Source organism: Podarcis melisellensis, assembly GCF_964234715.1.
Source record: "Podarcis melisellensis genome assembly, chromosome: 1".
Lineage (NCBI taxonomy): Eukaryota > Metazoa > Chordata > Lepidosauria > Squamata > Lacertidae > Podarcis > Podarcis melisellensis.
Genome location: NC_138528.1, coordinates 20,349,601 through 20,364,415, shown reverse-complemented (window position 1 = coordinate 20,364,415; position 14,815 = coordinate 20,349,601).

Below are 14,815 nucleotides of genomic sequence, written 5' to 3'. Positions count from 1 at the left end.
AAACTGGCTGAGGTTCAAATACTCTGGATTAACTGGTATTCTCCTGTGGTGCACAGTTTGGGGTCAGGAGGCTGTGCAAGATGGTGCCATTGACTAGTTTCGATTCTCAGATTAAATTATTATTATTATTTATTGAGTTTAAAAACCGCCATATACCTGAGGGCCTCACAGAATAAAATCAAGAAATAAAAATAAAAACAACAACCCAATAGCTCCCCCCCCAAAAAAAAAACGTTTTAAAAGGGCATAGGATGTAAATCAGATCAACCAAAGACCAGGGTAAAAAGGAACATTTTTTCCTGGTGCCTAAAGGTGCACAGTGGTACCTCGGGTTAAAAACTTAATTCGTTCTGGAGGCCTGTTCTTAACCTGAAACTGTTCTTAACCTGAAGCACCACTTTAGCTAATAGGGCCTTCCACTGCTGCTGCGCTGCCAGAGCACAATTTCTGTTCTCATCCTGAAGCAAAGTTCTTAACCCGAGGTACTATTTCTGGGTTAGCAGAGTCTGTAACCTGAAGCGTATGTAACCTGAAGCCTATGCAACCTGAGGTACCACTGTATAATGAAGGTGCCAGGAAAACTTCCCTGGGGAGAGCATTCCACAAACAGGGAGCCACTGCAGAGAAGGCCCATTCTTGTGTTGCCACACTCTGCACCTCTCAAGGAGGAGGCACACGAAGAAGGGCTTCAGAAGATGATCTCAGGGTCCAGGCAGGTTCATATGGAAAGAGGCGGTCCTTGAGGTATTGCGGTCCTGAGCCGTTTAAGGCTTGCTTATGGAGTAAACACAAATTTCACTGGGAGATCCATGTTTTTTAAAAAAGGAGAGGAAGGGAATGCTACACTACAAGGTACCAGAGGTACCAGAAAGAGAATCTGAAGTGATCCAGAGGTCCAACACCTTTCTTGATAAAACATTTGGGAGGTGGGGGAAAGCTTGTGGGGAGGGACAAATAACATTCTCAAGCGTGTAGAGCAGGGGTCAGCAAACTTTTTCAGCAGAGGGCCAGTCCACTGTCCCTCAGACCTTGTGGGGGGCCGGACTATTTTTTTTTTGGGGGGGGGGGATGAACGAATTCCTATGCCCCACAAATAACCCAGAGATGCATTTTAAATAAAAGGACGCATTCTACTCATGTAAAAACACGCTGATTCCCAGACCATCTGCGGGCTGGATTTATAAGACGATTGGGCCTGATCCAGCCCCCGGGTCTTCATTTGCCCCATAATACTGGAACATGAGTCCACCAGCTGAAAACGGTGCAGAAAAACCAAAGTCCAAACTGTAGTTAACTGTTAATGCAAGGATTCGCTGTCCCAATATGTCCCGATGGCTACTAGATTGGCCTTGTGAAAGCACTAAAATAAATTTATAGAGGATAGGTCTAACAAGACCTTCTTTTCAAAGGAGCCCAGGGCAGCAACAACAAAGTGATGGAACAATACAATTAAAATATGAAATAAAAATAATTTAAAAACAGTTGACAGCATCTAAAAACATTTTATAATACAATCACAGCATCAAATGTCATAGTTGCCAGACTATGGTATATTTCAGACATCAAATGCCTAGGCAAACAGGAATGTTGATAATGAGGGAGACAGTCGCATCTCACCAAGGAGGGCATTTCACAAATGGGGGGGGGCCCATCACCAAGAAGGCCCTGCCATAGGTCAGCACCAACCTGGCAGCACCTAGTGGCAGCACCACCACCAACAGGGTTTTCCCTGCCAATCATACATGCTGAAATGGTTGGTATTAGGGAAGGTGTGGTTTAGGTACTTGGGTCCCGAGACATTTAGGGCTTTGTGTGCTAGGGCAATTGGGCCTGGTAGTTCACAGGCAGTGGATGCGGCACTCTTGGGACTGGTGGAACATGATCTCACCAGGCTGCCTCCCGTCAATGTAGCAGATGCATTTTGCACTAGCTGCAGCTTCTGGACCATCTGCCAGGGCAGCCCCATGTAGAGCAAAGTGAAGTAGTCCAGCTTGGAAATCACAATTTGTTATTATTTGTTCAAATTACACCCAGCCTTTCCTCCCAAAGGAACCCAGGGAGGCACTAGGGCATCTGAGGCCAGACTGGTGCAGACATGGCCATATAGACTTCTAGATACCGAATGCTGCTGCTTTCAGGCTCTGTTTGTAGGGTTTCCAAAGACCTGGTCCCTAGTGTGAACAAGACGCTGCACCAGATGGACCTTTGGTCCAATCCAGCAGGGCTTTTCTTGTGTTCCTTAAGTGCCAACACCCGTGTGGCACTTAATGTATGAGTAAAGATATGATAACTAATTATTATTACTGCTGTTGTTATGAGCTATCTTATACACTATATCAGGGGTCAGCAAACTTTTTCAGCAGGAGGCCAGTCCACTGTGCCTCAGACCTTATGGGTGGGCAGATTATATTTTGGAAAAAAATATGAACGAATTCCTATGCCCCACAAATAACCCAGAGACACATTTTAAATAAAAGCACACATTCTACTCATGTAAAAACACCAGGCAGGCCCCACAAATAACTCAGAGGTGCATTTTCAATAAAAGGACACATTCTACTCATGTAAAAACACGCTGATTCCTGGACCGTCGGATTTAGAAGGCGATTGGGCCAGATCCGGCCCCCAAGCCTTAGTTTGCCTACCCATGCACTATATCAATACTTAATGAAGGGCTCATTGAAAGTTCAACACGCTTAGTATAGAGAACATCTCAGCCTCCCCGTAATTATTATTATTGCTCCCTTTGTCTGCAGATGTTCCAGTGCAATTAACAATGCCCTCTTCCTTGATTTCTCAAAGTTCAGGAAGTCTTTACCTGTGTCCTTTCAAAAGACGCCTAGTGCTGGATCCAGTCCTCCATGGGCACAGTGCCCGCATGCAGAAGGACCCCTGTGAGGCTCAAGAAAACAATGTTTTCCCCATCCCACTGGCACTCACTGCCATGATTGGGAAAGGGAAGCCCATGTGCACCTACCCAGCCTTTCCCCTCCATAGCTCAGTTGGTAGAGCATGAGTCTCATAATCTCAGGTTCGTGGGTTCGAAACCCATATTGGACAAAAAGATTCCTGCATTGCAGAGGTTGGACTAGAGGACGCTTGTGATGCCTTTACAATTCTATGAATGTAGGAAGATGGAGCAAGCTTGTTCTCTTCTGCTCTGGAGCGTAGGACTCGAACCAATGGCTTCAAGTTACAAGAAAGGAGATCCTGACTAAACATCAGGGAAAACTTTCTGACAGTAAGAGCTTGGGAGGTTATGGACTCTCCTTGCTTGGAGGTTTTTAAGCAGAGGTTAGGAGGCCATCTGTCATGGATGCTGTAGCTGAGATTCCTGCATTGCAGGGGGTTGGACTAGATGACCCTTAGGGTCCCTTCCAACTCTACAATTCTATGATTCTCAGTGCCTACAATCCTCCTCGTAAAGACCTGACATACAGAGTGTCTGTTGGTGTGGGTGGAGAGCAAGAAAATACAGCTCTGAAATGCCCTGTAGGGATCCCTCCACGTATGGGCACTGTGCCCACAGAGAACTGCTTCAAGTCCCCTATAGTATGGTCGGATTTATTTCCTGAATAAACTTCTCTTGAACTGATCAGGAAAGTCAAGTCCATTTTGAAAACACACAGCAAAAGAAAAGAACAGAAAAGCCCATTCCTCAACCCTTCTCTCGAACAATATCGGCTTCTAAAGTTTTCATTCATATAAACCTTATTAATGAAGATCTTTGCCTGAAATGTCAAGGGGGATTTGAAATTTCAAGTAAATTACGAAGCTTGCATGTCTCTGCCAAGTCATGGGTCAAATGCATTTGTGGGGGGGAAACTGCTAAAAAAGAGCATATGGTTTGGAATTTTTCTACAATGACTAGTGTTTAAATAAATTGCTTGTACTGCTTAACTTCATGTATAATTTTGACAGAAATTGGCCTATAGCCTTTTGATATGTAAACATTTCAGCCCTTTTATGCGGTAGAAAAAGACACTTGCTTTTTAGGATCAGCTAAAGCAGTCACCCAGTAATTCAAAAAACTGGCACCTACCATTACAGTCTTTGCTGCATTTCAGCAAGAGAAAGAAAGAGGGAGGGAGGGAGACAAGGGGGGCATTTCAAAAAGTAATGTCCATTTGGATACAGAGATATATATGAAGGCAAATGAGGTGAGAATGTGTATTTATTCTCTGGCGGAAATGGATGAATCATGGCACTAAAGTGCAGCCACTGTCATTTGCCCGCCTTGTGATAAAGGAAAATTAGAGTGCAGAAACACTTAACATAACATAACACGCGTGCTATTGAATATATGTCTTCCAACAGATCAATCATTGGCAAAGCGTTACAAGGTGTTGGGAGGGGGGGGTTAGGGCCGGAAGTTATCATTTCAGCACAGATATCTATTAAAATGTCCTGCTGGGTATATTAATTCAAATTAAAAACTGGCCACCGATAACCTTGCTGTACTGGTTTTACCTGTAAACACAGAGATTGCAAATAACTTTCTCACTGTATTTGTTTTCCAAAACTCCATTTCAAAACAGAGTTCGTTCCTCACCCTGTTAATGGAACGAACATTGAGCATATATGAATGAGGAAGAAGAAGACAGGAAGGTGTCTTATATCTTCATCAGTTCCTTGGTCTATCCAGTTCAGTGCCCTGACTGGTAGAGACCCTCCAAAATTTCAGATGAGATTCTAGGGATTGAACCTGGAACTGTTCGCACTCAGAACATGTGCTTTCCCTCTGAGTTATGGCAATTCACAAAGATTCCTGCATGCGAAGGCATTCATTTTCAGTTGATGGGACACCTGCAACTGGGTTATGCCTTGACCTCAGGTGGCTCCTTTAGGGCAGGTACAGGTAACCTTTGGCCCTCCAGTTGTTGCTTGACTTCAACTCCCATTAATCCCAGCCAGCATGGCCATTAGTCAGGGATGATGGGAGTTGTAGTCCAGCACGACGTGGAGGACCACAGGTTTTCAGTCTAGGTATTTGGGGCATCACTTAAATTTTTTTTTTTACAAGCATTTTCTTTAAGGTGGGGAAGAGATCACTAGCACAAAGAGATAGAAACATGCATTCCTTTATTTAACGCACATCGGTTTTATATCCTGCTCTGTCCCAGCATTTCTGAACACCTTGCAAAAATATTTTAAATGCTGTATTTAAAAAAATAAATCCATAGAAATTAGATTTTAATATATTTTGTTCCATGAACTACATTGGAGAACATATGAACAGCCCTGCCGGACAAAAAGTTGATCTGCTACAGCAGCCCTGGGCAGTGATTCTGAGAACTTTTGCAGTTATTCTTGTTTGTAGTAACCACACTGAGACCTGCGGTTGTAGGGCGGTATATAAATTTAATTAATTAATCAAAAACAACAATAACTTGGACTAGATCTGCCTCTGCAGTCACAGGGCAATAGATAATTGTAACAGATAATTGTAGATGGAATCTTTGCTAGGAATCCTTCTAGCTCATGACTCTAGCCAAAATGAAATTCCACATTGATTGGGGGCAGCTATCCTGTTGTCTTCCTGATGTTGTTGGACTGTCACTGATGCTTTAGCTGAGATTCCTGCATTGCAGGGGGTTGGACTAGATGACCCCTGCAGTCCCTTCCAACTCGAATTGTAGAATCTATGACTCCCAGACAGCATGGAGCTGTAGCTCAGAAACATCTGGAGGCCCAAAGGTTGCCCATCCATTACATAATATAAACAATTTACATCAGATCCTATGTTGCTAATATAGTCCAGGGCTGATAAGACTGAAGTTCCCTGCTTGAAGTGATCTCTTTCCATTGGCTTGATCCACAGTACAATTCTATGCATGTCTACTCAGAACCAATCCAACTTGAGTTCAATGGGATTTACTCCCAAGTAAGCATGTATAGGTCCTGCCAACCTAGCAGTTTGAAAGCACATAAAAGTGCAAGTAGATAAATAGGTACCACTCAGGCGGGAAGGTAAACGGTGTTTCCGTGCTCTGCTCTGGTTCGCCAGAAGCGGCTTAGTCATGCTGGCCACATGACCCGTAAGCTGTACGCCGGCTCCCTTGGCCAATAAAGCGAGATGAGCGCCGCAACCCCAGAGTCGGCCACGACTGGACCTAATGGTCAGGGGTCCCTTTACCTTTACCTTAAGCATGTATAGGAGTGTGTTTAAGCACAAAGATGCCAGACTTAGAGAAACCTCTTCACCATTCAGATCATATCCATGTTTATCAAGAATCTGCCTTTCATGTCCATGGAACTTCCTTCCATATTTTTAGGGCTTTACCCTACAAGATCCTCCATTATTTCAGCAGCCTTCATGCCTGTGTAAAGACTGACGAAAGTCAGAGGAAAGATCTCTGTCGTGTTGCATACAGAAAATTATTTGCGTACAGAGAAACATTTGCTTCCTGCTCAATAGGAAAAGGACTGACTTTAAAATAAGGGGTTTACAATCTGGTGCAACTCCTATTCCCATCACCACCACCACCTCTGACCACCTGTAGAAGAACACAGAAGTCTAAGGAAGATTAGCCATCGTAATAAAATGTGTTCACCTCACTTGCTCATTGTTTTCAGGGGAAGGGCCGACTCCTTTCCTAGGTTACCAAATGCAATGAATTTCAAAAGTGCATAAATCCAGTGGGCTACTGAATAAATCCACTTACTGCGCACACACACACACACACACACACACACACACACACACAATCTCCTAATGTTGATTGGAGGGAGAAGTCTCACCCTCGTGCTAGACAGAACAGGACTTGGGAGGGTTGCCTGGTGCCAGACGGCTCAATATGTTTATTTCCTGGGGCTAAGATGAATCTAGGAAGGGGATTGGAAGGAGTGATATAATTGCAATCTGTTACTGTAGTAAAAGAAATGCATATTTATTGTATATGTCAGTTTGTCATGCACAGATTTCTTGAGACACACTGCACCTTTTGTTAGCTCCTTAGGGCAACCCCCTCCCCACAAACACACACACACACACACACGTCAAGATTATAGCAAGAGATGGATGCAAAGCACTTCTATACAGTTCAGATGCAATAGTAATTCCGAATGCATTAATAACAAGGACATATTTCTCAGGGGGTGAAAACTAATTTAGAAGACAGAATCCCACAAAGGTGTCTGTGAAGGTGGACACCCAGAGGCAAAATGGGTTTAATGCAGGTTCCATGTGTGCTTCAAGTTCAGCATGCTGTGTTTTAGGAGGAAAATTCATATACTGTATTGCCTCTCCCCTTTATTCCAAATGTCAACAGTTCCAAGTTGTTATTCTTCTTAAGCTTCACATTATTTTATTTTTTGTTGTTGTTAAAGGTAAAGGTACCCCTGCCCGTACGGGCCAGTCGTGTCCGACTCTGGGGTTGCGCGCTCATCTCGCTCAAGAGGCCAGGAGCCGGCGCCATCCGAAGACACTTCCGGGTCACGTGGCCAGCGTGACGAAGCTGCAACTGGTGAGCCAGCACCAGTGCCGCACACGGAAACGCCGTTTACCTTCCCGCTATAAAGCGGTACCTATTTATCTACTTGCACTTAGGGGTGCTTTCGAACTGCTAGGTGGGCAGGAGCTGGGACCGAAAGACAGGAGCTCAGTGGCGTAGCGTGGGGGGTGCAGGGGGGGCCAGCCGCACCGGGCACAACATCTGGGGGTTAGGGTTAGGGGGCGCAAATCCACGGGTTAGGGGGTGCAAATTCACGGGTTAGGGGGTGCAAATTACTTGCCTTGCCCCGGGTGCTGACAACCCACACTACGCCACTGCAGGAGCTCACCCCACCACGGGGATTCGAACCGCCAACCTTACGATCAGCAAGTCCTAGGCACTGAGGTTTTACCCACAGCGCCACCCGCGTCCCACCCGCTGTTGTTATTTACCCACTATTCACCCCCAAGGTCCTAGGGCATGTGACAACAAATTAAATTATAATATTAAATACCGTTTAAAACAAATTGCAATCACAAGAATAGGCTGGTTGCAACTTTTCTAAAGTTTGGCATCCGTTAATTGAATACATTAAAGTAAAGGAACATAATTGGTAGCTACCCTTTTCTCGTGGATTCCTTTGGAAAAACATTATTGGATACACTTATGAGGAACAATTGTCTGGAATTATAATACTGTTTTTGGAATACTACCACTCCTTTTCTCTAGTCTGATCCTTCCTTCCTTTTCTTTTTCTATCCTGCTTTGATATCTTCACTTCCTTCTTTATTGCTGTTGTTATTGCTTTTTTGTATTAGGAAATGAAAATAAAAACTTATGTAAAAAAGTGTAGACTCACCAGAAGCCTTACCTCATTCTTCGTCCACAGGTCTGGGCTTGTGTTTTGCCACTATCATTTTATTTGTAAAAAATAAATAAATATCAATACCACCCTCAGGGCCTCAGAGCTATCTATAACAATAAAATATCACACACACATGAGCATTCACAACTTGATACAATGAAAACACATTAAAAATCTAGCACAACAAAAATGCCTTAACTGCCTACCTAAAGAACAATGAGGAAAAAGTCCACTCTAACCTTCCTTTTTTGGGGACGCAGGTGGTGCTGTGGGTTAAACCACAGAGCCTAGGACTTGCCGATCAGAAGGTCAGCGGTTCGAATCGACGGGGTGAGCTTCCATTGCTCTGTCCCTGCTCCTGCCAACCTACCAGTTCGAAAGCATGTCAAAGTGCAAGTAGATAAATAGGTACTGCTCCAGCAGGAAGGTAAATAGCATTTCCATGCGCTGCTCTGGTTCGCGAGAAGCGGCTTAGTCATGCTGGCCACATGACCCGGAAGCTGTACGCCAGCTCCCTCGGCCAATAAAGCGAGATGAGCGCCACAACCCCAGATTCATCCGCAACTGGACCTAACGGTCAGGGGTCCCTTTACCTTTACCTTTAACCTTCCTTTTGACGAAGTTCCATAACTGGGGTGCTGCCATTGAAAAGGACCAGCCTTAGTGAAGGAACATAGACCAGGGCTCCAGAAGATGACTGCAATTGATGGACAGGTTCATCCAAGAAAGGGCAGTCTTTCAAATAGCCTTGACCCCAAATCACATGCAGTATAATGCAAATCAGTTTCCAGTTGTATGAGGTTTCTTCCTAATCTACAACTTTTCCCTTCCAGAATTTCTTTTTCGGTCACATTCAGGCCTAGTATACAACAGAGGAAGCTGCCTTATAGTGAGTCAGACTACATCTAGCTCTGTATTGTCTACACTGGCTGGCAACAGCTCTCCAGAGTTTCAGATACCTCTGCCAGGGGCTCCTTTCATGTTTGATATGTTCAGTGCAATCCTATAGAGGTCTACCCACAAGCCAGGTAAGTGGATATAAGATTGCAGCCTAAATCAGCTTCCCTGGATCAGCCTGAAAACCCACACGTGACATTTGTTTTTACTAAAACACATTCTATTCTCTGGGACAAAAAAACCAGCCCAATGCAAAAACAACAGCTTTATGAATGCTTTATGTCCCAATGTCATTTTTGCTTACAGTATTATCTATGTGATCACTTTTGATGACAAGGATTGGGTAGAAAGTTACTGACTGGCTCAAGGTGAGCTTCGGTGCTGATTGGGGATTTGACTCCAGCCCCTAGTCCAACACTCTAACCACTACACCATGCTGCCTCTCTAAATAGGTGAGTCATAAAATAAATATTTGGAACAGTGACATAAATAGCTAGTTTCAGTAACCAGCGACTGGGCCGGATGCACAGTAAAATAATAAAACAGAAATATCTAGCCAAAAGTAACTGTGTTTCATGGAACCAGGAAATCTCTCATCCTTCGACCAGGTCTCATTTAAATTGCAGGACCGAATCGCCTTCATCCCTGTTTTAGTTCTAATTTATGTATTCAGGAGGGGAGGTGTAGTCTGTTCTTTGTAATGATAGTTTGGGGAATTCAATGCAATTTCCAAATGCTAAGGAGCTAAACTAAAACCCCGTATCCACATGATACTGCAGAATTAACTACTCCCCGTGGGTCCTTTTTTTCCATTTGCCATGCTTCTAGGCTTTCTAACTTTCTTGCCTGATCTCTCAGGCAACTCTGACCACAAAAAAGGTAACAAATGGGGACTTTTTGAAAGGTATGACCAAATACAATCCAGCCATAGCATATTTTGAACAACTCTGGAATAGAGTCATAGCAAAGTCATTATTATTTATATTACAAGAGATATTGAGGACCAGTGAGCTGCAGGAGCTAGCTGGGTACAGATTTAGTTCATGTGCAAATTGTACACTGGATAGCCTGTATTCACATTAAAGTGTATCACAGTTTTTCAGTCTCCCCTGCTGCTAGTAGGGCCTACTAACATCAGGCCTGGACACCTGGTTTTTGTATACATGAAAACCCCATAAAAAAATATTTAGGGGATCTATGCAATGAGCCTCCTGTCTGTGCATAGAGTTGAACAGAACGCAGAGATTTAAGAGATTTAAGATTCTCCTACAACTCAGAGTCATCCAAGCACCCTGCCAAATTTACCGAGTCCTGGCCGCAGTCTGCCACAAAGAGCCTGCGCATCACGGAAAGAGGACCATTCAACAACTTGATTCACATGCTCTATTTTTGCTTAAAGTTGCATGGGCATCCTAAGAAGAGAAGAAGAAGAAGAAGAAGAAGAAGAAGAAGAAGAAGAAGAAGAAGAAGAAGAAGAAGAAGAAGAAGAAGAAGAAGAAGAAGAAGAAGAGTAGTAGTAGTAGTAGTAGTAGTAGTAGTTTGGATTTGATATCCCGCTTTATCACTACCCTAAGGAGTCTCAAAGTGGCTAACATTCTCCTTTCCCTTCCTCCCCCACAACAAGCACTCTGGCTGAGAGACTTCGAAGAAGTGTGCCTAGCCCAAGGTCACCCAGCAGCTGCATGTGGAGGAGTGGGGACACGAACCCGGTTCACCAGATTACGAGTCTACCGCTCTTAACCACTACACCACACTGGCTCCCTAAAGAACAGCAGCCTGGTTTTCAGCAGTGAACAAGAGGCAACACTGAGGACTTGAGAAAATATACAGTAATTTCGAAACCACTCATCAGCTGCTCAAGGAGTTCCCTCCATTTTGACCCAGGCACTCCTCACTCAAAGGCCCTCATCCAGGAAACACGGGTCCCACTTCTAACACCAGTGTTGCACGCCATGCCAATCTCCAAGTGGTGTGAAATGACAGGTGTTCCAGGATTCATGTTTCCTTCAGAATGGGGTACAGCAGAACCTGTGGTGTCTTTATGATATATGGTTTATTTGCACATATATACAACCTGAGCCTATGATGGAGGATTTCATAGCATAAGCAACCGAAAAAGGTCCTGCTTCTCTCATAGCCATAGCCTTGGATGCCAGGAGAAATGAGCCATGGCTCTCTGCCTCCAGCTTTTGTATCCAGCTTCTAGCTCACATAGAATTAAAAAATGTGGAGTTGGGAGGGGTCCTGGGGGTCATCTAGTTCAACCCCTTGCAACGAAGGAATCCTAGCTAAAGCATTCATGAGAGATGGCCATCCAACCTCTGCTTAAAGATCTCCAAGGAAGGAGGTTTCATCACTCAGTTCTCAACTCTGACCTTTTCTCTTTCTAACCAATAGACAGTTGAGTTAGGGATGCCCACCAATTTGCTGTGTAGCACAGAGCCCCTCCCTTTGTTCCCTTAAGGACCCATAATTAGCGGGCTACTGCCAGGCTGGCCTGGTTCTTCCAGCAATTGAATCCATGCTGGATCCAAGAATTAGAAGGGCCTCGGCATACAGCCTACCTCCTCCCCACCAAACTAGCAACAATACCGATCAGGTTAGTCTAAACTGATGTTTATCAGAAGTTAGCTGATTTTTCTCATGTGCTAACAGCTGGAGAGTTTGACTAATAAACAGATCATTAACTGCAGGTTGTCAATGATAGTTTGTTATTTCAGGAAAAAAACATTGTATTTTAGAAGATGTCCCTCATAATTGAACACGATCACACCTTTCTGCTTATCTCTTTAGGGTGTGTAAGTGTGAAAACATTTCTAAATAAAAAAATGTTGGATGGATGAACTTTATATTTTAAGGAGATGTTCAGAGTACTAATTAACACAATTGCTAATATGAAAATGTAAAAATAGGAGGTGGATGGGACAGAATCCTTAGGGTTAGTCTGCCTACGTATTAATTTCATTGTGGGTATTAATTTCATTAATGACTTCTGAAATGTGTGCAACTCAAGGCTGCTCCAACATGCAGTTTTATGTCAAAAAAATTCATTGCTGGGAAACAAAGAGAGAAATGATATTCATATACTGCATCTTTATTTCAATACTGTTTTACTGTATTTTAATGGTTTTTGCAAACTACCCTGGTGATTTATTTTGAGAGTTAAATATTAAGTAGTAATAGTATTTAGCAAAGGTAGCTGTGTTTGTAAGTAAGTCAGGATGCAGCTTAGGTCAATGTGTCCCCTTTCAGTACAGGTGTTAAATTAGCATTGCAAAGCTTGAAGCACTGTGTCATTATCACCAGTTACTGCTCTTGTGGAAGGTCACAGAGCTTATCTTTTCTACATTTGCTTTATTGGTCAAAAACAGCACTTTGTATTGGACCCAGTAGCTAATTAACGTTAATGGAAGCTTTCCTCTTTTAGTGCCAATGGAAGTTTCTTATCATTGCAAATAGCAGATGCAGGAGGGGTGATTCAAATCAAGACTGCTGCAAGGGCAAAGGCTTAAATCTATGGTTATTTTTAAAGCAAATATGCCAAAGCTGAAGACATGACTGAAGCCAAGTCTTGTTTGGCCCACAATTGTACACATTGGCAGAACCCGTCACAGACAAATCTTGCTTCTGCTAAAATAACTTGGCAAGTTTTTTTAAATGACCTACCTAGGCTGCATACACTAGCATTTATTATATATCCGCAGTAATTATGGCACTGTCTCCCAAATACTGGGAGAAGTATCTGTAATCTATTTTTCAGATCAGGTTCTTGAGGGGTTTCCAGTGGCGGGAAAATAAAGCTCATAAATTCTCTCTCAATTCCCATTTAATAGTTTCCTGTTCCAGAGGCAAGAGAGACAGTTGTCTCCTAAAGTGCCTGTTGTGCGTTCATAAATTGCAGCAGTGCCATTTCCTTGAAAATCCATTTCTAATCCAATAAAAAGAGGAAAAAATGTAATGGAATTAACTGCTTGGAAATTTTGTTGGGTAGCACATACCTTAATAGACTGAAAGGAATGTATGAAGACTACACAGTCGTGGAAGGGTACTGGAAAGCAAAAGTAACAATAAGATGTAATCAAGAATGAAGAATGCCAAATCCAAGAGCAGATGATGGAGGAGATGATGACAACCACTGTATTTTTAGGCAGGATGCCAGGTTTGGGGGGAGGAGCGATGCAATGGCACACATCTAGGCACTAGCTTCATTGTAACATACTGGAAAGGAGAGGTGGCAGCACTGTGCGGACACGCCAGCAGGAACAGCAGACCGGCTCTGCTGGTGTGTCTGCACAGCACCAAACTCCCCATTGCTTCATCTCACCCCTTCCCAGGAAGCTGCAGGGATATCAGTGCTGGGAAGCCATGTCTGCACCACCCCCCAGTTACAAAACCAGATCTCCCTACAGCGCTTCATAGTGTATTGATTTACACTTTAAAGCAGCTGTGTGGAGCTCCAAATTCGAGTGGAACAGCCGTGCTAGGTGGGGAGGGGTTAATTCTTTCCACCTGTCACTGGATGCCGACACTCCTGTGCAGATTCTGTTTTTGCTAATAAAGAGTTAACTCCAACTTGCTTGGTGTGATTTACTGCTGTCACCACCCATATATTTTTCCTAACCTAACCTCCACCCTCAGCTTCCATTATTATACAGTAGGGGGGGAAATACAGCTACAATATACCAATATTTCTAAAAACACTGCCTACCAGCCTGCCTGCCTACCTATTTCTTTTCCCTCTTGGTGAGAATGTGTGGGTTTTCAGGTGACACAGAGCTGTTCTTCAGTTTGCTCCAGACACATCTGAGGTGAAATCAACTGAAAAACACACTAGGTTTGTCTAGTTGTTTTGAATGAGGCCTGGGTGACTGTTGGTCTGGATTTGGCCTGTTCTTCTGATCAGCTGTCCAGCGAGTGAGTGAACAAATAGCTATTTCCCCGAGAGAATAAGTCAGAGCAAATTCTCAGATGCTCACTTTAGAAATTACTATGATCACTGTGTGTGTATATATAAATGCTTTCCCCTGTTAACAGCAGCTTCTCTTAAGGGCATAATTCTCATCTTTGGCGATGATTAAACTTTAAGATTCTGGCACCTTAACAACTGACCTTGATGAAGGTTTTGAATTGCCTGTCATAAAAAAGAAAGAGCTCTGGACACCAAGCAATTATTTAGTGATGGCCTTCAAGATAAATATTCGCCAAAGAGATAGCAGGGGCCAAAAAAATAAAAATAAAATGTAATCATAAAGTCAAATTTTGATTTACATGTGTCCACTGTTTTGCACTCTAAGTTTCCCTTTTCAATTTCCATCTGCTGGAAATGTACCAAAGGTAAAATTTAAGACTTCACAATAAAATTGCATCTTGGCAAGGGTCATCATATAAAAGATGAAGGCTCAGAGTTTGATGTCAAATCAAATTAGAGCACATTAACATTGAATTTGTTACAAATTGCATTCGCATGTTGCCATTTTTACTGCTAAGCTTGTTCAGTAGCTTGCAGGTCCAACATTTCTTACGGTGCTTTCAGACGGCCCTTATTTCCTAAGGTGGTTTTGTATGAAGGAAATAATCCAGCCTTTTAAAGTTCCATTGGTTTCAACAGCAGACTAAAGCA